This window comes from Puma concolor, chromosome A2, assembly GCF_028749965.1.
Source record: "Puma concolor isolate L17-30 chromosome A2, mPumCon1.1.hap2, whole genome shotgun sequence".
Taxonomy (NCBI): Eukaryota; Metazoa; Chordata; class Mammalia; order Carnivora; family Felidae; genus Puma; species Puma concolor.
Window position 1 is genome coordinate 5680056 of NC_141668.1, and position 20938 is coordinate 5700993.

At 56.5% G+C, this 20938-nt stretch overlaps 1 protein-coding gene across 4 annotated transcripts in view; it reads left to right on the forward strand.

Annotated features, from left to right (window-relative positions):
- The window catches only part of PRKAG2 (protein kinase AMP-activated non-catalytic subunit gamma 2), a 258651-nt gene that overhangs the window by 138682 nt on the left and 99031 nt on the right, over nt 1-20938 (forward strand). The window lies entirely within an intron of this gene.

Sequence of the window (20938 nt, forward strand, 5' to 3'; positions counted from 1 at the left end):
ACTGGGCTTGGAGAACTGGGACCTTTGACAAGGCTTGGTGAGCTGGAAGCTGCCAGGGGCTCCCTTGGCCCACCCAAACCCCTTTGGGCTGGTTTTCCCTACAAGGACCTGCTGCACTCGGTCACGTGCAGCTGTGCACACAGTTGGCATGTACGTTTCACTCCAAGGAAGTGGAGGGACCTGCCTTGCGGTGCCCAAGGCAGATTGTCATTTTGTGCCCTGAAGGGGAGGACTCAGGAGGGACTCCGGCTCCCGGCTTGGCGTCCTTACTACCCGCAGTAACGCTGATCTCGGGCGCGGGGTCGTAAGACCGCCGTGAGGTTACGTCAGGCGAAAGGGCAACAGATAAGGTGGTGCTGGCCAAGCAGGGCCACGTCGAGGCCAGCCGTGGCCCTGAGACTCCTAAGGGCCTGATGCCGACTTGAAGCATACGGCACGAGAAACACGGATGTGTGGCTCTTGCTGTGACTTAGGCTGGGGACCCAGAGCCTGGGCGCTCAGGCAGAGAAGTGGAAATTCACCAGAAGCATAGGGAGCTGATCTCTTGGACAAACAGAATTGTTTTCCCTCCGGGCCCTTGTGGACCCTGACCCCCTGCTCTCATGCCCCTTCCCTCTGAGAGAAAAGCCCCTGTGTCCCTTACTGGTGCTCCGTCGGCCAGACGTGGCCACCTCCCAGGCCCCCTCACCGAAGAAAGCGAATCAGGAGCTGGCGCGACAGGGACACGTGGCTTCCAAGTCTGGCTCCCCCATCGGCTGTGTGCAGCCATCACCAGCAAGCTTCCCTCAGGTCCTTCCTGGGCAGAGAGACCCCGCCTCACCCCGTGACAGCACAGCACAAAAAGCCACAGGACAATCTTGTGTGCATTCGTAGCCTCTTATTAAGTAGCCGCGCGTACAGACACAGCCCCTCCTCTGTCTGTCTCCCTAAGGAGTGTCTGTGACAGACGGTTCATCAGCGGGAACTGCGCCTGACGGTCCCAAGGCCAGCTTTGTGTGATGGAAGGATGTGTTCAGCCTGCTGGGGTCATCCTGTTTGGGGCTTAGTGGTCTCCAACCAACTTTCCCGGTGGGATTAACTCTCAGTCCGTGTGCGTGCGTGTGTGTGCAGGCGTGCGTGTGTGTGTGTTACGACCAGATTGAGAAAAGAACACGGGCCCTGATCCTTTGTTTCCTTGGTGTTGCTCAGAAGGAAGTAGACTTTTCTCTTATCAGCAGGAACGAAAAGGCAATCTGACCTCCTCGGCCAACTCAGATACCACAGGGTTTCCAAAGCAGCTTGGGAGTGGAACATCCGTCGTGTATTTCAGATGCCAGTGCCTCTCCGCACAGCTCGACTGCATTTACTTTTAATGGAACGTTAAAAGAAATTCTCATTTAATTCGTCAGAAACGTGTGCGGCATCTGGCCAGTAAATTCAGTGGTACCCCGTGGAACCTTGCTCAGCTCAGGGTTCTTTGTTTCCTGTGGCTGCCAGGGTCGGGCTGCTGAACGCTAGCGTTCTAGGACATGCCACGTCCACGAAATCACGGGTTTCGGGCTTGGTCAGCAGGGTTAAAAACCTGCCCCCCCCCCCCCACTTCCCAGCCTTACTACTGCTGTGCTTTCCTAAGCAGGAATGCGCTCTCTCTCCAAGCCTGGCCATTCTGGGCACAGAGGGATCGATACCCACCTTGTGGCTGGTGCACGGGCGCGTCCATTAGATGAGTTATGGGGGGGCCTAGCACGTTAAGCTCCTCCTCTCCCGTGAAAATTTTGTGCCAAATAAATACATCAAATAAAAAGCAGCACCCCCCAAAAAGCATGCATGCCTCTCCGTGAGTGTGTGTATAGAACGTGCAGGTGGCAGGGCACCTGCGTGGCTCAGGGGGTTAAGCGTGCGACATCGGCTCAGGTCGTGATCTCGCGGTCTGTGGGTTCAAGCCCCGCGTCGGGCTCTGTGCTGACAGCTCGGAGCCTGGGGCCCGCTTCGGGTTCTGTGTCTCCCTCGCTCTCTGCCCCTCCTCCGCTCATGCTCTGTCTCTCTCGCAAAATAATAAACATTTAAAAACTAAGAAACAGAATAGAATGTTCAAGTGGCATCACTCCTCATAGCCCTGACACGGAAACCACCCAGATGCCCATAAGCGGCGGAGGTGATAAATACACGGCAGCAAGTTCCCATAATGGAATATTCTGCGGTGATGTGAATGAGCGGTCCGCAGCTACGTGCGGCAAATCTAATGAGCCTCGCAAACAATGTGAGCGAGAGAAGCCTCATGTGAAAGAATACAAGCCGTCTGTTTCCATCGGTATCACCTATGAGAACAGACAAAACCAGCCGTTAGGATCGTGCCGGTGACTGTCTGAGGAGGTGAGCAAAGGGCATCCGAAGCAGGCCCCTGGGAGGTGGGGATAGGACGGTCCTGTCCTCAGAGAGCCGGTCACACAGCTGCGCTCGCTTTGTGCAGACCCATCGAGTTGCACACTCCCGTTTTGTGCACTTTTCTCTCTTCCGCTCTGATAAAAACGTTTTTTACGCACACGAGCCCCCAGAAGGGTGCGGGAGGAGGGGAGCTGAGTTCCTCTCGTGACTGATACAAACCGAGGAGCGCCCCCAAGACCTTGGGCCGAGCTAGGAGCTGTGTGCCGCGCTATCCTGGTGTGCTGGAGACAGACTTATTTGCCCGTTGGTAAAAGAAGTTGGAAACGCATTGGGAAGACAGCCGGTGGGGGGAAGGGGGGGGTTCTGCAAACAGATTTCCTTGCTTAGAGCAGCTGCGTTCTCTTTGCAGCACAGTAATCATTAATGGCAGAGAAGGGCCGATTTTTCTTCTTTCTTCTTTGCCTCTGGCACCCACTGATGAGTAGGTCGAAGACCATATAATGGCATTAAAGAAACAGGAGCGGTTTTCAGCACCAGGCAATGGGAGAGCCTGGAAGGGGTGGGGTGGGGGGGTGAGGCAGGGGCAGGTGGATGTCTTTCTGCCAGGCTTCCCTGTTCTCTGGGCAAGCTGGTGTGTACCGGGCCAGAGAGCTTGGCCAGAGAGACGAAATGGGTCCAGGGAGAGGTGGGCAGCGAGAGGGTGTGTGGGAACGCGCGGAGACTCCTTGGCAGTTCTGCGTCAACCTTGCGGCCCTTCCTGTGGTCCTGAACTCAGGCCCCTCCCAGGGTGCTGGCCCTCCCCTCCCTCCCATCAGCCCATCCCCCCTCCATCATCTTTGCTCTCCTGGGAGCCGTGGCCCCTGAGGCCTTCACGTGATCATTGACTCATGCCACAGTCTTATTGTCCAATGATACGACATGGTGCACTCCTCTGAGGGCACTTTGTCCTGCACACGCCTGGTGAGGGTGTGGGACGCGCTCGTTCTGTGCCTCTGGTTCTCGGGGTCAGTGTGGACCCACGTCCTCGCCATCTGCTGTCCGCATTGATGAAGAGTGGGCCTAAATGTCAAGGTCTACTTTCTCGGGTCAGCGGGGAGAGCCAGTAAGTGCCCCCGGTCTCCCCTCTGGAAGGACTGGGGAAGTGGACGATATGGAAGACGAGATTGGGCCAGCCCGACACAAGTTGACTTTTTCTGAAGATCAAACTGTTAATCTCTGCTTCGTTCTTACAAAGGCGTACCGTAGAGCAAGACCGTCCGACAGAACTTTCCGCGCAAAGATGGACGTGGGCTTGATCCCTGCTGTCCTCTGCGGTAGCCACGAGGCGCGTGTGGCTGTTGAACGGCAGGAGCAGGGACGGAGCACCTGCATTAGTTCGTAGGGCTGCTGTGACAAAACTCCACGAACCAGAGGGCTGAAAACAGCAGAGATTCTCTGTCGAGGCTCTGGAATCGAGGTGTCTGAGGTTGACTCCTGCTGGAGCCTCAGAAGGAGAATGTGTTCCAGGCCCGTCTCCTGCTTCCGATGCTTGTTGGCAGTCCTTGGCTGCCCGCTGCTCCCTCCCACGGCCTTCTCACACGTGCGTGTCTGTGTCCGGATTTCCCTCTTCTAAGGACACTGGTCATTTTGGACCGGGACCACCCTAATGACCTCATTTCAGTTTGATTAGCTCTGTAAAGGCCCTACTTCCAAATAAGGGTCACAATCACAGGTTTTGGGGGGGATTAGGACTTCACATCCTTTTGGGGGATGTAATCCAACCCTTAAAAGCAAACGACGGACGGAAGTTTCTATTTTATTGAATTTTAAATATGAGCAGCCACACAGGGCTAGTGACTGCCTCCCGGTCAGCACAAGCTATAGACTGGAGAGGGACAGTTGGGGTGATTGAGCATGTCTTCGGCCAGTAACTGCTCAAAGCTGGGTCACCTGCTTGTTCCAGTGAGGCTTCCCCGGGCGGCGGCCCCTGAGGGCCGGGAGGGAGGAGGGGGCGTTACTAACCCCCCGAGAGATAGAGGAAGGAGCACTGGCCTTCCGATGAGCCCTCCATGCATATTACACACCCGCACAGCACGCACAGCACAGCTGCCTCCAACCCTTCGTGGCCTTGCCTGGACAAAACATCGGGCATCCTGTAAGGTCCCTGCTCTGATTTCCCAGGGAGGCTGTATGGCTTCTGCAGAGACGTTTGCTCTCTAAACGGGCAGGACAAGTACTAAGGGTCATCTGGGGCTGGGTACAAAGCCAGACTCTCCCTGAATGGAGGGAATGGATGTGGAGAGTAAGAAACCGTGGCCTGGCCACGCAGGGGAAGCCGCTGCCAGGCCCGTCGTGGGGATGGGGGGGATGCGGGCAAGGTAGTCCCCAGCTTCCCCGGAGCCCGAGGGAGCCCTTAGAGCCCTTGGCTCTCAGGGTGTGGGTGCCCAGCCAGCTTACTACCAGGGAACTTGTTAGAAAGGCACAGTCCCGGGGCCTCCGCCCCAACCACCGAATCCCAGGCTCAGGGGTCGAGGCCAGACTATGGTTCCACCAGCCCTGCTCGCGACAAGGATCCTTGCTCTAGTCTGAACCGCTGGCCCAGAGTTGAGTTGTATGAGTCACCGGAGGATCTCGGTAAAGGCAGATTTGGATTCTGGGGGCCAGGGCGGGGAGGGAAGCCTTGGCATCTGTGTGTCTGACAGGCTCCCGATGATGCCGGGCGGCTGGTCCCCAGATTGTACTCCAAGGAACCGGGGTCCAAAGCACTAAGGTCCACAGGGGCCGGGCCTGTTCTCTGGCTCACCGTTCCCAGCACCTGGAACAGAAGGCAGGCGTATAATATACTTCTAACCTCCTCGCTCGACTGAAAATACTTTGGTGCCAGAGAGAGGGCTGCTGAAACTCACCTCGCCTCCCCTTGTGGGGGCAGAAAACGTCTCACGATGACTTGCTCGGTGGCCTGTGTCCTACTAACTGTGAAGACAGAAGCCACACTGCACAGAGCTACAGTGCAGGATCTCCCGGGGACTATTTCATTCATCTTAGGGGCAGCGAAAGACCAGCAGGCGTGGAGGTCTCCTGCAGAGACCTACTGACTGTTCGCGAGCACGGATTTGTGGCTGCCTGGGACCAGCCCGCTTCCCCTCCGCCACCCTCTTGCTTCCCTACCTCTCTCCCCCGACGTAAGTGATTCGAATCATTTTCCAGCCTCTTCCGAGAACATGTCTCCTCCAGATGTGCGGGGACTCAGCCAGCAGCAGCCTTACTCAGGGGAGGAGGGCGACCTTCGCCGGGGATTTTCGGTCCTCGCCAGGCGCGACCCCCTGCCCGGAAACCCCGACGGCAGGCTCGCCCTCAGTGTAACTGTTCGTTCGGCTCCCCGAGAATTTCTCGCTACAACTCAGGTCAGCCTTCGTGGCTGTCAACAGGAGACAAGCTGGGGTGCAGCGGAGGTGGGTGGAGGTCAGAGAAGGGGTGGCCTCAGCTGGGGCACTGGCGAGCCCGGGGGCCGGCAACGGGCTTGCTCCCCTCCCCCCATCCCTGCAGCTGTGCTTATTCTGACTTGGGGGGGGGTCTGCCCCAGCTCCGCCCTCACCTGGGTCTCCAACCTACTTTTCTCCCTGGGGGGTTTAAAACCTAAGACCCTGCATTTTCGAGGGTCCACGACGGATGGGAGGTTGAGGGGAGCGTCTGTCACCTTTCATAACGGAGGCTGATGCTTTTCTCTTGGCCGTACGATATTTAGGCGAGGAAAAGAGGCCCTTGTCCTGAGTGGCCGGAGGCCCAGGCCTGCAGAGCAGGTGACCACCGCAGCAAAGGCCCCGGCTTTGTCCCTGGGAAGCCCCCTACCTTCCGGTTTGCCCGGATCGCCAGACCAGCCTTGGCCACCGTATCCCCAATACGGTCCTGAGCCGGCGCCCAGCCCCGCAGCCTGTCATCGGGGCCAGGAGCTGCCCGGGCTGCACGTGGCGGTGAGAAGTCCCCGGGTGGGCAGGAGGGGTCTCTGAGGGCACCGTTAGCTGAGGCTGCGGCATGTCAGAGCCTCACTACAGACGGTCAAGAGGAAGGAGGAAGGGAGGGAAGGAGGAGGTCTGTGAGGCTCCCGCAGCCCCGGCAGGCGCGGGGCGGGAGACCCCGACGTGAGGCCCGACCACCGGGAGACCCTAGCAGAGGCCACACGGGGCCCTCGTTCTGGCATCAGGCCCACGGCCTCAGACCCCGCGAGGGCTGGGGTGCTGTGTGCGCAGAGCGGGGTCCTCCTCCTCTGCCGGATGAGCTCCACACTGTTCTTGCGGTGCTAAGTCTACAGGAGGCGGGGCCCGCGGTTTCCGCCCGTCCACCTGGCACTCGAGCCCCCGGGGGTCTGCTGGCCAGGGGTGCCCTGCGCAGTGGGCTGAGGGTCAGGCTGGCACCCGGCCTGGCAGCTTCTGCTCAGACCACCGTGCGGAGAAGCAGCTTTCAGCGCACCTTGGAAGCTAAGGTGCCCTGCTCTCCGGGGGAGGGTCCCGTTCAGGAGCTGGTTTTTTATTTGCCCGTTTCACCAATGGCTAAGCTGAGGCTCAGGTCCGAAGTGAGCAGCGCTGGTGAACGGCGGGGCTGGGGTCTGCCACGGAAGTTCCTCACAGAATAGGCTGAGAGAGGGCAGGGGCTGCGTTTCCCACCAGGGCATCTGCAGGCCCCTCCACGCTGGCCCTCGGGAGCCCCCGGTGAGCTCGGTGACTCCTGTCACAGACACCCGCTGCCGGGGGGTTTATCCTCTCCGGGGACCCCTCAGAATAACTCCCGCTATGGGATTTGTGTCACCCCCCCCCCCCCCGCCAGGGAAAGATGAGAGGTCTCTCCTCAGATGGCTTTCTTGGGAAAAGGCAGGCCAAAGAGAACCCCACGTGGAGGTGACTAGCTTCGTGATGTGGTCACAGGGGAGTAGGGTCAGCCGTGACACGGGCGACCAGGTGATCGCTGCTTTAATTTACACAACACCGAGTCAGCGGACTGTGTGCCCAGCTGCAGGCTTGCTGCCCGGGGGACACACCCCCAACCGTCCCTCCCTCCAGTTATGTCACTGCCGGCAGCCTCACCGGGAGTCATGTAAATGTCACATTACCCTTGGCAAGGCTTCTCAGATAGCGCATCGGAAACTTGGCCGCGGGAAGGCAAGGAATGTCTGACATCTCCCTGGACTCCCTCCCGCTGCAGGCCTGGTGACCCACGCGGGGTCCTGTGACCGCGGCCCGGCATCGCACACACAGAATCTTCGGACCAAGCGGGGGTGTCGTGCTTGCACGCGCGCGCTCTCTGTCTCAAAAATAAACAAACATTAAAAAAAAAAAAAAAAAGGAATAAATCCCTACAGCTGCTACAACATGGATAAACCTTGAGGGCATCATGCTGAGTGACGAAAGCCAGTCACAAAAGGAGAAACACCGGGTGACTCCACGTGCGTGAGGTCCCGGGAGGGGTCAGAGTCATAGACACAGAAAGTGGCGGGGTGGGGGGGCTGGGGGTGGGGGGGATGGGGGTTAGTGTTTAGTAGGGATGGAGCTTCAGTTTGGGACAACGGAAAGTTCTGGAGACGGATGGTGCTGATGGTTGCACTACGGTGTGAACGTATTTAATGCCACGTGATCACTTAAAAATAGTTAAGATGGCGAATTTGATGTTCTTTGCATTTCACAATACAAATAAATTTTTAAAAATGGTTCTGATGAATAAGGTAGTTTATTCGCCAAGTTTTACTAACCTGTTTCTCGGATATTCATAACTATTCGTGTGCTTAGCACGGAGGTCTTTAAAAAACAGCAAAGTCCTAATTTTACCGTAATGTTCTAGAATGGAGAAAGCCCCGGTGGTGACACAGTTGTGCAGAACCTTCCACGGTCTGTGGGCTCAGGCCGATGCCAGGAGCCCCGTGGAGACGATGACCACTCACCGACATGTCCAAGGCCATGGCTGCGGCTCTGGGCACCACTCAGCCGTGCCTGTCCGGAGGCCGCGAACGTGAGGCTTGGTGAGCCTGACCGCCAGGCCTCCCTCCACCCCCTTCTCCCCGCACACTCTCTGGGAGCTCTCCTCCCTTCCTCCACAGTGACCTTTGAACTCTCCTCACCTGCTCCCCTTCCCAAGGGGCCAGGAGGGCACAGGCTGGCCAGCTCGGGGGCTCCCAGAGCCCAGACCTCACTCCTCTCCCCTGCACAGCAGTGGTCGCTCCGTCCTGTCTCCCAAAATAATCTTCCGGCCAGAGGGAGGGGGGATCGTAGCTGCTGTTTTTAATTGAACAGGCTTACATCACACTGCCAAGGCCCCACTTCTACAGTAATGTTTCGGAGTCGGCCTCCCGGCCCTACCTGTGAGTGCATCCCAGCCCTACCCATGTCTGTCACACCCCTACCCGTATCTACGTCACACCCCTACCCAGGTCTGCATTCCAGCCCCGCCCGTGTCTACATCGCACCCCTACCCTGTCTGCGTCACAGCACAGCCCTGTCCTACCCATCTTTCCCTCAAGGCCCAGGGGAAATGACATTAGTCCGGGCTGCATAGACAGCCCCCCTCAAAATCACGTTAGAGATCTTTTTTTTTTTTTAGCAGTCAATGTTTTTACGGTCAAGTTTACTGACATATAGTTTACATACAGTAAAATCCACCCCTCTTAAGTGCGCGGTTCTGTGAGTCTTGACAAATATATGTAATTGAATACTCAACACCACCACTGAGATATAGAACAGTTCTGTCACCCCCCAAAATTCCCTCGTGCCCCTCTATGGTCAACTTCTTCCCACATCCCCAACCCCCGTCAACCTATAATTTTCCTTTCCCCTATAATTTTGCTTTTGCCCCTATAATTTCTATTTAGATGGTGAAATTTAGCATATAGCCTTCTTTCACTTAGCAAAATGCATCAGAGATGCGTCCCTGATGCTTTATATCTCAATGGTCCTTTCCTTTTTATTACTGAGGAATGTTCCACCGTTTGGATGCACCAGCTTGTTTATTAATTCACCAGTTGAAGGACTTTGGGGATTGTTTCCAGCTGGAGGCAACTATGAGCAAAACCACTATAAGCGTTTGCATCCCAGTTTTGTATGAACACGAGTTTTTACTTCTTCTAGAGTGGCCTTGTGGGGCTCTATGGTATATGTACATGTGACTTCGTGAGCAACTGTCCAACTGTTTTCCAAACCGACTGCACTATTTTGCGTTCCCACCAGCAATTCATGGGAGTTCCCGTGGCTCCACATCCTTGCCAACACTTTGTATTGTCGGTTTTAGAAAGAATGTAGCTCATCTCGTGGTGCTCAGGGACATCTCGTTGCTATAATGTGCTTATCCCTAATGACTGACGGTTAATGATGCCAAGTGTCTTTCAGCACACATATTTGTCATCTGTATGCCTTCTCTGGGGAAGTATCTGTCTTAACCTTAGCCTTCTGTTCACTTTTTTTTATAGAACCATTTGTTCTCTTGTTATTGAGTTTCGAGCGTTCTTTATATATTCTGGATACAAATTCTTTAGCACATATGATTTGCAAATACTTTCTCCCTGTCGCTTATCTTGTCTCATTTTCCTAACAGTATCTTTTGAAGGGCTTACGTTTTATTTATTTATTTTTTAATGTTTATTTTTTGAGAGAGAGAGAGAGAGACAGACAGAACACAAGTGGGGGGAGGGGGAGAGAGAGAGGGAGACACAGAAGCTGAAGCAGGATCCAGGCTCCAGGCTGTCAGCACAGAGCCCGACGCGGGGCTCGAACCCACAGATCGCAAGATCGTGACCTGAGCCAAAGTCCAACGCTTAACGGACTGAGCCACCCAGGCGCCCCGAAGAGCTTACGTTTTAAATTTTAATGAAATCCAACTCATCCATGTGTTCTTTTATGAACTGTGCTCATCGGGCGTTTTGTGGAACTAAGGTGTGCCACGTAGCCCTATGAGTACTTACGGAATAGGGATTGTGTACCGAGCTGGGGAAACGATGGTAAATAAAATTCACTACCGATCATGCTTAGTGGAGGAGACAGGATATGTAAAGGAGTAATTACAGCATACTATAAGTTGTGATGGTGGAACATGTAAGGTGCATAAACAGGAGGAATAAGTTAGCTTGATCCTAGGATGACGCTTGGTCACCAGTGATCTCGAGAAAGCAGCTTTACAAAAGATGAACTTAGCCAACAATCGATGCTAAAGCTGTGGAGTGAATCAGAAAGTAAAGAGAGAAAAACTTGCTCCCCTAGGCACAGGGTTCTGATATCATTTCTCATACCCCAGTTCTAGAAACCCAGCGGGGGGAGCTCCAGAGAGAAAATTAGGAAGAGAGAAAATGTACTATCTGGCTACGACTGAGTCTGGAGATCCTGGACCTGTCCTTCTTCCCTTCACTCATGTCCCCAGTGACCGCATCTCCTTGGGGTCATTTGTAGGGAACTGTCATCCAGGTCAGCCTTCAGCAGGTTGGCCATGATGAACAGGACCTAGAGTCTTTCATGTAAAAACAACCTGGAGAAAGGGGAGGCTGGGTCACCAGAGAGACTGGTTGAGTAGGTCAGGTATTTGGAAGGGGTCAAGGGACCTTCCAAACCCCAAAGCCCTATACATAGGAGGCTGGCTTCTCCTACCCATAAAACAGGCTTGGGCACTTGTGGTCGATGTAAGTCAGACACTGGAAGGTGAGGGATTCTGGGATCCCCAGAAAGAGTGCTTTTCCTCATTCCCTCTGGTCGCCTTGTTACCTCTCTACTAAACACAAAGAAAAACCGAGGGGTGATGCCGTCAGCTTTGCTCATGGCCCTAAACTCCCAGAACTGCTGACGTGTTGTTGTTGGATTGTTGAAGGCAGAGGCAAATCCCAGGCCTGAGGTTCTGGATTGCCTCTAAAAGGACACAGCCGAGGGGCGCCTGGGTGGCTCAGTCGGTTAAGCGTCCCACTTTGGCTCAGGTCATGATCTTGCGCTTGGTGAGTTCGAGCCCCGCGTTGAACTCTGTGCTGACAGCTCAGAGCCTGGAGCCTGCTTTGGATTCTGTGTTTCCCCCTCTCTCTGCCCCTCCCCTGCTCACGCTGTGTCTCTCTCTCTCTCTCTCTCTCTGAAAAATAAATAAAACTTTTAAAGAAGAAAGAGACGCCGAAACGTGTTGTCAGCGTGAGATGCTTGACTCCCTTCTCTCTGCGGCTTTCCTTCCTCCCCTCTTCCCCCTTCACGGGGAATCTACCCATTCTTCCCTGGGAACAGATACCCAGTATGGCCCGCGGTCCCTTTCTTCATGAGCTGAATGAGGAGAGTCCAGAGCAGCACCATAGAAACCAGCACCGGCCACAGAGGCAGCCTGGATGCCTTCCCGGCCTGAGGCCTCCCTGGCCTCGCGCACACCCGTCCGGTCTCACTGGCACCTCACACCCAGAGGGCCCGGCGTGTGGTGTCAGGTGATATGTTGAGTCAACAGACCCACAGGAGAGCCCCGGTCGGAGTCCCGTGGCAGCCGGCTGCAGCCAGCACCCCAGGGAGGGAATGCCCACAGCTGGCTGCTGGCCACCACCTGGCCTGCCCGGAGACCCAGCGGGCAGGCGACTGCCGGGCCGGAGTCGCTCACCCACAGACCGTCTCCCGGCCCCCAGCCTCTGCCTCCCCGTCCCGCTTCGCTGCACATGGCCTCCAAAGCCGAGGTCTGGGAAGCGTGCTCCCAAGGCCCGAATGCCATCACGCCTGGTAGAACAGAGTGTCTTAGACATCTGGGAACCACCCGAGACGTCCCTCAGGGAGGGGACAGTGGCTCAGAGCACTTTCTAGGTACCCACATCCCCTTGTCGCTGCTATTGGGTCCAGAGCGTGGAGGCAGGGGGGGATCTGGGAGCGCCCTCGAGGGTAAGGTTAAACAGCCTGGGGACACTCCGAGGTGGGGCTTCGAGCGTAGCTGGCAGGGGCACACGTCGCCAGCAGCCTGAGCCCACGGTCTGTGGGAGGGAGGAGCTCTCATCAGGGGTACCGCTTCGATTCAAAAGGCCCAAACTGTGGGGCGCCCGGGGGGCTGGGTCAGTTCAACATCCGACTCTTGATTTCAGCTCGGGTTATGCCCTCGCGGTTCACGAGCTCGAGCCCCGCGTTGGGCTCTGCGCTGACAGCCTGCGTGGGATTCTGTCTCCCTCTCTCTCTCTGCCCCTCCCCCGCTTGCCCTCTCTCTCAAAATGAGAAACTTTTTTTTTAAGAGGCCCAAATCATGGAAAGTGTAGGAAAAACTCAAGGTAAAGATTCTGATTCTCAGAGCCCGCTCTGGAAGCTTCCACGTGCCGGGGTCCTGGTTAGGCGTGGTCGCTGGCTTCCCCTGATTTGGTTATCCACGCTGATTTTCCACCCCATCTTCTGGCTCCCTCTTCTCCCCGTGAGGGTCCCTCAGCGGACATAGCTACTGGTTGCTTTCGGGGCCTGGGGGCCTCGACCCTCCCTGTGCTCCCAAATCGGCAGAGTTCTGCCGGATCTGCTGTTTTACATCATGGTGACACCGCGCGCCCGGGACAGGCTGGCTTTGCCGGAACAATTGGCCGGAACAGCACTGCAGTAAACAGGCATCTTGGAGAAATGGAGGTTAGAAAGACTCATCTGAACTTGCGCGGAAATGGAGTCCTGACCTAGGAGCGCGTCCGAGCAGGGCAGGGCAGGGTGGGGGGGGGGGGGGGGGGGGCTCCTGCCCGGAAACATTCCAGTCCCACCTCTGGCCAATGCCAGACAGCCTTCCCCCTGCCCACTGGGCACCTGGCGACTCCACGGCTCTCTTACTGAATTAGTGTTCTTCTCCTGTGTGCTCTCAGGAAGTGACGGTCACCATACTGACCCAGGAAGGAACCTCAGCTCCTCCTGCCCCACATCCAGTATGTCCTGGCCACGGCTTGTCGCTATCCACTCCTTCTGGGCAGCCTGCCAGAGGGATGGGGGCAGCTGGTGGACACGGAAGGAAGAGCCTGGGGCCGGCCAGTGAGAGCCCGCGTGCAGCATTGTGGGTCCCAGGGGTACTCTTGGGTCTCACCCTCCCACCTCTGACCCCGCGCACCTGCTGTCCTCCTGGGCGAACGCCTGCTCTTTCCTCTCGCTGACACAGATGGTCTCCTCCCTGGGACTCCATGGGTGCGAAGCCGGTGTCCAAAAGCTCTCACAGCCCCGGGCTGGGGGTCTAGAGACCCAAGTGATGGCTCTGCGTGGTCCAGCTTCCGACCTAGCTGCTGCCCTCGGGCCTGACACTTCACCTCTCAGGGCCTGCGTTTCCTCCACTGTACAATGAGGCCACGGGATGTTTGTCTGCTGAGGTCCCTCAGCGCCGATTCCCCTGGCTGGGATTCTTTTGGTGGGGACTATCCTGATTCTGTCACATGCAGCCCAATCAATGTACACAGTATCAAACACCTGTTGCTTTCACGATTCCACAAAGATCGTCGGCAGAAGGGACCCGCGTAGCTATTGCCCCTTCGTTGGCAAATCCTTAGCGACCTGCTTTTCAGAATCTGTTTTAGATGGGAGGTGGATTGTTCTAGAATCTCTCCCTCTTGCAAAGCAACTGAGGAATTTTTTTTCTCTCTTCCTTTCCCCAAGGATTGACTTTTTAGCTTCAACATCAAAAGGCACCTATGCTTTGCTAAAGTAGCAAGGGTTATATTTTGGGTTCACGAAGCAGACCTCGGACCTGCAGATGCGTGTGAAGAGGGCACAGCTCTTTTTCTTTTCTTTTTTTAATGTTTATTTTTGAGAGAGAGAGAGAGAGACACACACACACACAGAGTGTGAGTGGGGGAGGGACAGAGACAGAAGGGGCAAAGAATCCGAAGCAGGCTCCAGGCTCTGAGCTGTCAGCACAGAGCCCGACGTGGGACTTGAACTCACAAACCGCGAGATCATGACCTGAGCCGAAGTCGGACGCTCGACCGACTGAGCCACCCAGGCGCCCCTGAGGGCGCAGCTCTTCTAAAGGCCAGGGCAACACCAGAGGCTGTAGGGACCACACTGTAGGGACTGATCTAGAGTCAGTCCCTGTTTTCATTTTGTGTCCTTTTCCAGTTTACCTATGCAACTATCAACATGCTTGAGCCCACTCCATTACCTAATACCTAGGTCCAGACCCCTATTGGGTGTGCACAGCCGTGTAAAACTAGTTTTTCCTGGATTCCTTCTAGGCGAATAAGAACCTCAGAAAATGTCCTAAAAGAATTTTGTGTTTTCTTTAGAGAAAGAATTTTTCACCCACTGGATTACCATAACGCTTTGATTCCCAAATGACTCTAGACAGCCTCCAACATATTTTGAATAGTTTCAATGATAAAAGATTGCAAAACAGATTCTTGGAGTCTATACGCAAAACTTGCAGTCTAAAACCCGACTTCCAGTCGACATGTGAATTGAGAGTAAAGTCAAGGATGGCCAGGGCCAAAGCCGTTGGTTTGTAAGGAGATCCTAGGCCAGTCCTGAGACGATAGTCTGGAAACTTTACCCCTAAGAGAGAGGGGGGGACCCGGCTGGGGTGGGTGAGGTGGGGAGGATCTCAGGAAAGGGTCTTTTAGGAAATGAGTGATTCTGGAACATTTGGAGCAAGAGCTGAAAAGGGGAAGGGCCCTGGGAGCACTGTCCAGTGGCTGAAGGAACACCTGGTGACCAGAGATGAGGCATAATTCAGGGTCATCTGCATGAGACTGCCGTTGACGGTGGGAAGAATGATTTCCCTCAGAGACCAGGCAGGGGGCTTGGGACTCAGAAGAGAACTTCCCCTCTTGAAGAAGAGAGCTATGAGAGAGAGAGACTGGGAGAGAGAGCTGAGGCCCTGGCCACAAAGAATGCCACATGGCCACAAAGAATGGGAAGAACTTCTTCTAGAAGTTTCTTACCTACAGAGTGAGGAGTCTATATTCAATTAATGGTTCAGAACTTGTCTGGCCACTGAACCACCTGGGGAACTTCAGAAAACCCAGATTCGCGGGGCACCTGGGTGGCTCAGTCGGTTAAGCGGGCGACTTCGGCCCAGGTCACGATCTTGCGGTTCATGAGTTTGAGCCCCGCGTCGGGCTCTGCACTGACAGCGTGGAGCTCGGAGCCCGTTTCGGATTCTGTGTCTCCCTCTCTCCCCGCCCTTTCCCCACGCGCGCGCTCTCTCTCTCAAAAATGAATAGAGGTTAAAAAATAATAATTTTTTTAAAAACTGCATATAAGCGAGTCTCCCATCCGATGCATATTGAATATTTGCTCTTCTCCTGAGACAGCGGTCAGCGAGGACGTTTAAGATCAGGAACAAGATGAATTTTCTCCTCTCTCTTGTTATTCAGACCGTGCGCTGCCCAAGGGCAGGGGGAAGGGGGCACATGTGCCCGCGCCCAGCACGCAGCCATCTGGTCTACCTGGTTTATGTTTCCCGACACAAGGGCTTGGTTTGCTCAAGGGCCTTGACTTGCACAAGGGCCTCCTCCTTCCTCCCGCATTGCTGTCCTTCCGCAGACCCCTGCCGTCTTGCTCCCGGGAGCACCGCTGTTCTGTCTCCTCCCCCGCCTCTCTAGACGTAGCTCATGCCATTACGGCCTGGCCCTGTGAAGTCACCAGCTCATGGCTCCCTGGTGTCTGGAGCCACTTGCCTGATGTCTTGCATGGCTGCCAGGAGCCATTTCTGTTGGCTCAGTGTGCCTATTCACTTATCCTGGCTGCCGCCCCAGGAAAATCAAAGGCATTGTTCGCTCTCGGAGGCCGACGGCAGCTCTAAACAAAGTCCTTAAGAAGCAGAAGAAAGAAGGAAAGCCTTCTCAGAAGAGCACAACGGGGGAAACCTATCTGTGCCCTGGGTACCGTGGCCACAGCCCGGTCTTGTCTGGGCCCTTCGGAAAGTCGCCTGATCGGGGGCAGATGTGTTTTATTTTCCGAGGCGCGGGCCCGGCTCCCTCCTGGTGTCTCCGCCGGGCTTTCCCGCCCTTTCTCCGAGCCCCTCCTGGGTTAGCGTTACACGCTTTTCACTCCAGGGCTCACCACGGGGCGTGCCTGGTTTGGGCTTCGGTGTGGTGTCGCCCCAGTTTCCCCAAGCGGGTCTCAAAGGTGGGAGTCGTCTGCTTCACGGGAACCTGCCCCCTCCTCCGCGCCTGCACGGGCCTGGCCCCCGGCAGCCGGCTGGGTAGACCGTGGCCTTCCTGAATGATCGCGCTCTGGCAGTTTGCCCTGTGATTGGGAGAGACGTTGGTCGATTTCCAGGATACTGGGGCATTGTGGCAGCACGGCCCCACTCTCCTCTTTGTTGATAAATTGTGACACCGGTCGACAAAAGAGGGACAAGTTTAGGACTCCCTCACTGCCGATTCCCCCTGGCTAGGATTCTTTCGGTGAGGACCGTCCTGATTCTGTCGCGTGCGGCTGGATTCGTCTATGCAGAACCGCCCCGCCTTCCTTCGTAGGATGCCCCCTCCCTTCCCCGGGCGAAACAGCAGAGAAGCGACTAGAAGTCTCCTCTCTACCCGCCTCGCATGTCTCCGCTCTTGCCGGCTGGGGCGGAAGAGAAATACGTTTGGACGAGGCCTGCCCTTGCCTACCCCAGGCCACCCCGTGGGAGGAATCCCGCAGAGCCCCAAGCCCACTCTCCTCCGGGACCCCCTTCCCTCCCACCCGCCTCTCACTTCTCTGCCACACCCAGTGCTTTCTAAGTTCTCCTGCCTGCCGGCCTGTGAAGCCCCACTTTCCGGAAGGGTCATTCTCTCCCCGCGCCCCCCTCCCCCCAGAGTCCAGAGCATCCTTCTGTCTTCGGCAGCAAGACCACCCACTCTGAGAGGAGGCCTGGTGGCAAGGTGGAAGGATCCTTTGAACTTGGAAAGATTTCGGTGAGAGGGGCTGTCTTGGGGGGCACGGAGAATCACACCCTTCCCCCAGAAACCAGTCGCTCCCGCCACCAGATGGGAAGCCCACCCATCGTCTCCTCACCGCAGACAGTGCAGCAAGGTTGTGTCTAGGGCTGCGTGTCTTCTCCGCCGTCCTTCCTGCCCTCGGTCAGCGTGGGCTTAGGACCCTTCCAGGACTCACGTGGGGACGGCCCACAGGGGCCGAGCCACAGGAGAAGCGGGAGCCGCCATTTGTGCTCTCAAGAGCCCTCTTAGGTGGCAAGCTGCTCAGTCTTGTTCTCTTTAATTATTCACACGTAGGAATGAACATTCTAGATCCAAAGAGCTCGCAAGGAATTCTACCAGCTATGACTGTCCCTTCCTTCATGGTGACTGGGCCTGATCCCTGAAGAATGTTGTAAATGGGAGAGCTTCTTGCAGACAGAGAGAGAGAGAGAGAGCGCGCGCCCAGTCCCGCCCTCGGAGTGCTTTCATGTAGGTGGGGACACAGACCTCCCCTCAGGGCTGGTGGGGGGCAGCTGGGATCAGGGCAGGGGGCAGGAGACGCTTACATTCGGTGTTAGCCAGCCTCTTGGCTCAAAAGCAGAATCGGGGCTGGAGAAAGTAATTTTCTGAATAGAGGACACATCCACGTGATACGAAAGTTGTAAAATGACAAAGGGTGCGCTGTGACGGTGTTTTCTGCCAGCCGTTCCCGCCTCCAGGGCTTTCACAGCCTTCCCCAGACACTCCACACACGCGGACAGATACGTATATACATTCCCGTCCCCTTTTCTGGGACTAGAAATGGTTTCATTCTCTACGGATGGCTCTGGGGTTTGCCTTCTCACTTGCCGCCGCGTCTCCGAGGTAAGGATGAGGAAGCTCGTCGTGCCCTGTCGGGGAGCCATGGCCATCCCTGTGGATATGCGGTCATCGCGTTAGCCTCTTCCCACCCAGGAGCACCTGCGTCTCCAATCTCTGCTTTTACTTTATTTTATTTTGTTTTATTGTATTGTATTTTAATTTTTAATTTTTGCGTAATTTTGTTTGTTTGTTTACTTATTTATTTTTAGAGGGGGAGAGAGAGAATCTTAAGCAGGGTCTACACTGTGTGGATCCTGACCCGGGGCTTGATCCCAAGGCCCTGGGATCGTGACCTGAGCCACAATCGAGAGTCTGATGCTCAAGGGACTGAGCCACCCAGGCGGCCCTCCAGTCCCTGCTTTCCAAAGCACCACTGTATGGGGCGCGCCTGGGTGGCTGGGTCGGTTAAGCGTCCGACTTCGGCTCAGGTCATGATCTCACGGTCCGTGAGCTCGAGCCCCATGTCAGGCTCTGTGCTGACGGCTGAGAGCCTGGAACCTGTTTCGGATTCTGTGTCTCCCTCTCTGTCTGTCCCTCCCCTGCTCATGCTCTGTCTCTCTCTGTCAAAAATAAATAAGCATTTAAAAAAATAATAAAAAAATAAAAGCACCACTGTCACGAAGGACCCCACACGCTCGCCGTTTAGCAATTCTGCCCGTACGTCTGTGGAAGGAAATCCCAGAAGCAGACTGCTGGGCCAAGGAGCATGTGCATGTGTAGCTTTGCTAGATGTTGCCAAAGCGCCTCCACAGAGGTACATGATTTGTCCGTGCCTCTGAACACTCCTCTGTAGGTGTGGTTTGAGCCAGTATGAGCCGGATCTGGGAGGAAAGTCACAGGCCAGATGGAGGGGCTGGTCTGGATTGTGCCCTGTGTTCGGACAGACACGGGTGCTTCGGCACCCAGGGGTGCTGGGCGTCGCTGGGCCTGTCCCTCCTTCACGCGGAAAGCCAAGACCCCTACAGGGGCTTCGCGGGAGGGCCTCTCACAGGCTGTTAGAACGTGGTTGGTGGCCCCAGCCTGGAGTCCCAACGGCCCCCCGTCCCTCTCCGCGCCTCTGTTGGGTCTCCAGCACTTGGCCTCGGAAAGCACCGGCGAGGGTGGGGGGGGCCTCTGTGTCCAGCGGCCGGGGGAGCATTGGGAGCACAGAACACAGAATTCCCTGCTCGACGGTGCCGTGGGAACTGGCCTGTTCTGGGCCACGCTGTGACGGGCCGGGCTGGCGGGCCAGCTGAGGACTCTCGCTGGAAGAGCCAGGGAAGGACGCGCCACCAGCCCGGGGAGGCGGGGCTCCACAAAGCAGCCCCCTCCGCTGCTCCCCAGCCGAGCCCTCTGATGACCCAGGCGCACCCCCTGGAGCCCCCTGGCTGGCATCCTCGTCCCTCGCCGCTCTGCGGGCATCGCCGGGGAGCGATGGAGCCGTGACGCTAGAGAAGACCTGGGCCAGGCGGCCCCTGTCTCCCCCTGCCTGCCGGACCCTTCCCGTCTCCCCCTGCCCCCCACCAGCTGGAGACCCCCCAGATCCCCCGTGCTTCATCCTCTCTCCCCTTCCTCCCCCACCCCCAGCCCCGCCTCGTAGCAAGCCTGGCTTCTCATGGCCTCTGGGGGAAAGCTTTTGTTTTTAAGAGTCGGGGGCTGTCCTGTTGGAGGCCTTTTTGTGCCTTAAGTTGAGACCCACAAACCCGTGGGTGCTAGAGTGTTCTGTCTCCTGCCGTCACCTGCCTCCCGGGGGTCCGCCTGGAGCGGGCCTTCCCACTCGGGATGGCTTCGCGGGAAGAGCGGCTCCCTAGAAGACGACGCTCCTCCTTCGACGGATTCCTTCCGAAATGCCCACCAGGGACCTACGTGCCCCCCACACTCTCTGGGCTCGGGGAGGCAGAGAAGACGCGAGCTGAGCTGGAGCCTTAGGCCCTTCGTGCTCTCTTGTCCCGCCTTGCCTGCTGGGGCAAGCGTCTTCCAGGAACCTTCCTTCCCCTCACCAGGCCGGCGCTGGCTGCTGTGGGGACCCAGCAGTGTGGCCCAGAGCCCCTGCCCCACAGACAAAGGGCGGCTTCTGTTGGGGACAGAAGACTGACGCGGTTTCACACTTGGCTTTAGCGGGAAATATCTTCTCGTTCCCTGGTCACGTGCTGCACAGATACGACGTGCTCCTGGGTCCGGGGGAGCGAGAAGCCACAGGCCGTGGCGTCAGGAAAAGGAGGTCGGTTGAACTGACTCCTGAGGAGTGGGAGGCCCCTCTGGGGAGCGAGGACGGAAGCAGAGAAGGGAGCACACGTGTCTCTGTGTGAGCAGAGGGGTCTGGAACGCGGGACACGGCAGGTAACCCTCGGGCTCCGTCTCCCGACGTCCTTGCTTTGTCTTGTGTGGCTTAACGTTTGGGCTGAAGCCAAGGTGTCAGCAGGGCCGTGCTCCCTCTGAGACCCTGGGTAGCGACCTCTGGTGCCTCTTTTAGCTTCTGGTCGCCGAGGGGGCTTGGTGCTCCTTGGCCTAGGGATGCATCACTTCGGTCTCTGCCTCTCTCGTCACCTGGCTTCTCCTCTGAGTGTGTGTCCATTTCTATGGCTTCTCCTCTTATAAGGACACCGGTCCCGTCGGGTTAAGAGCCCAGCCTACTCCAGCGTGACCTCATTGTAACCTGATGGCATCTGCAAAGACCCTCTTTCCAAATAAGGTCACATTCACAAGTGCCGGGGGTTCAGACTTCCACACAGCTATTTGGGGGACACGCATAGCCCCAACGATGATTTATGGCACGGTCAGCTAGACGGGAGTGATGGCTGCCCGCCCGAGGCAGGCCCCTGGATTGCACACACCCTGTTGAAGTGGACGGTCTCCCCGCAATTCTTTGCCGCCCCCCCCCCCACTCCGCATCTGCTTCCCGCTCGTCCCTATCCATGTGACTTTTCACTTTGT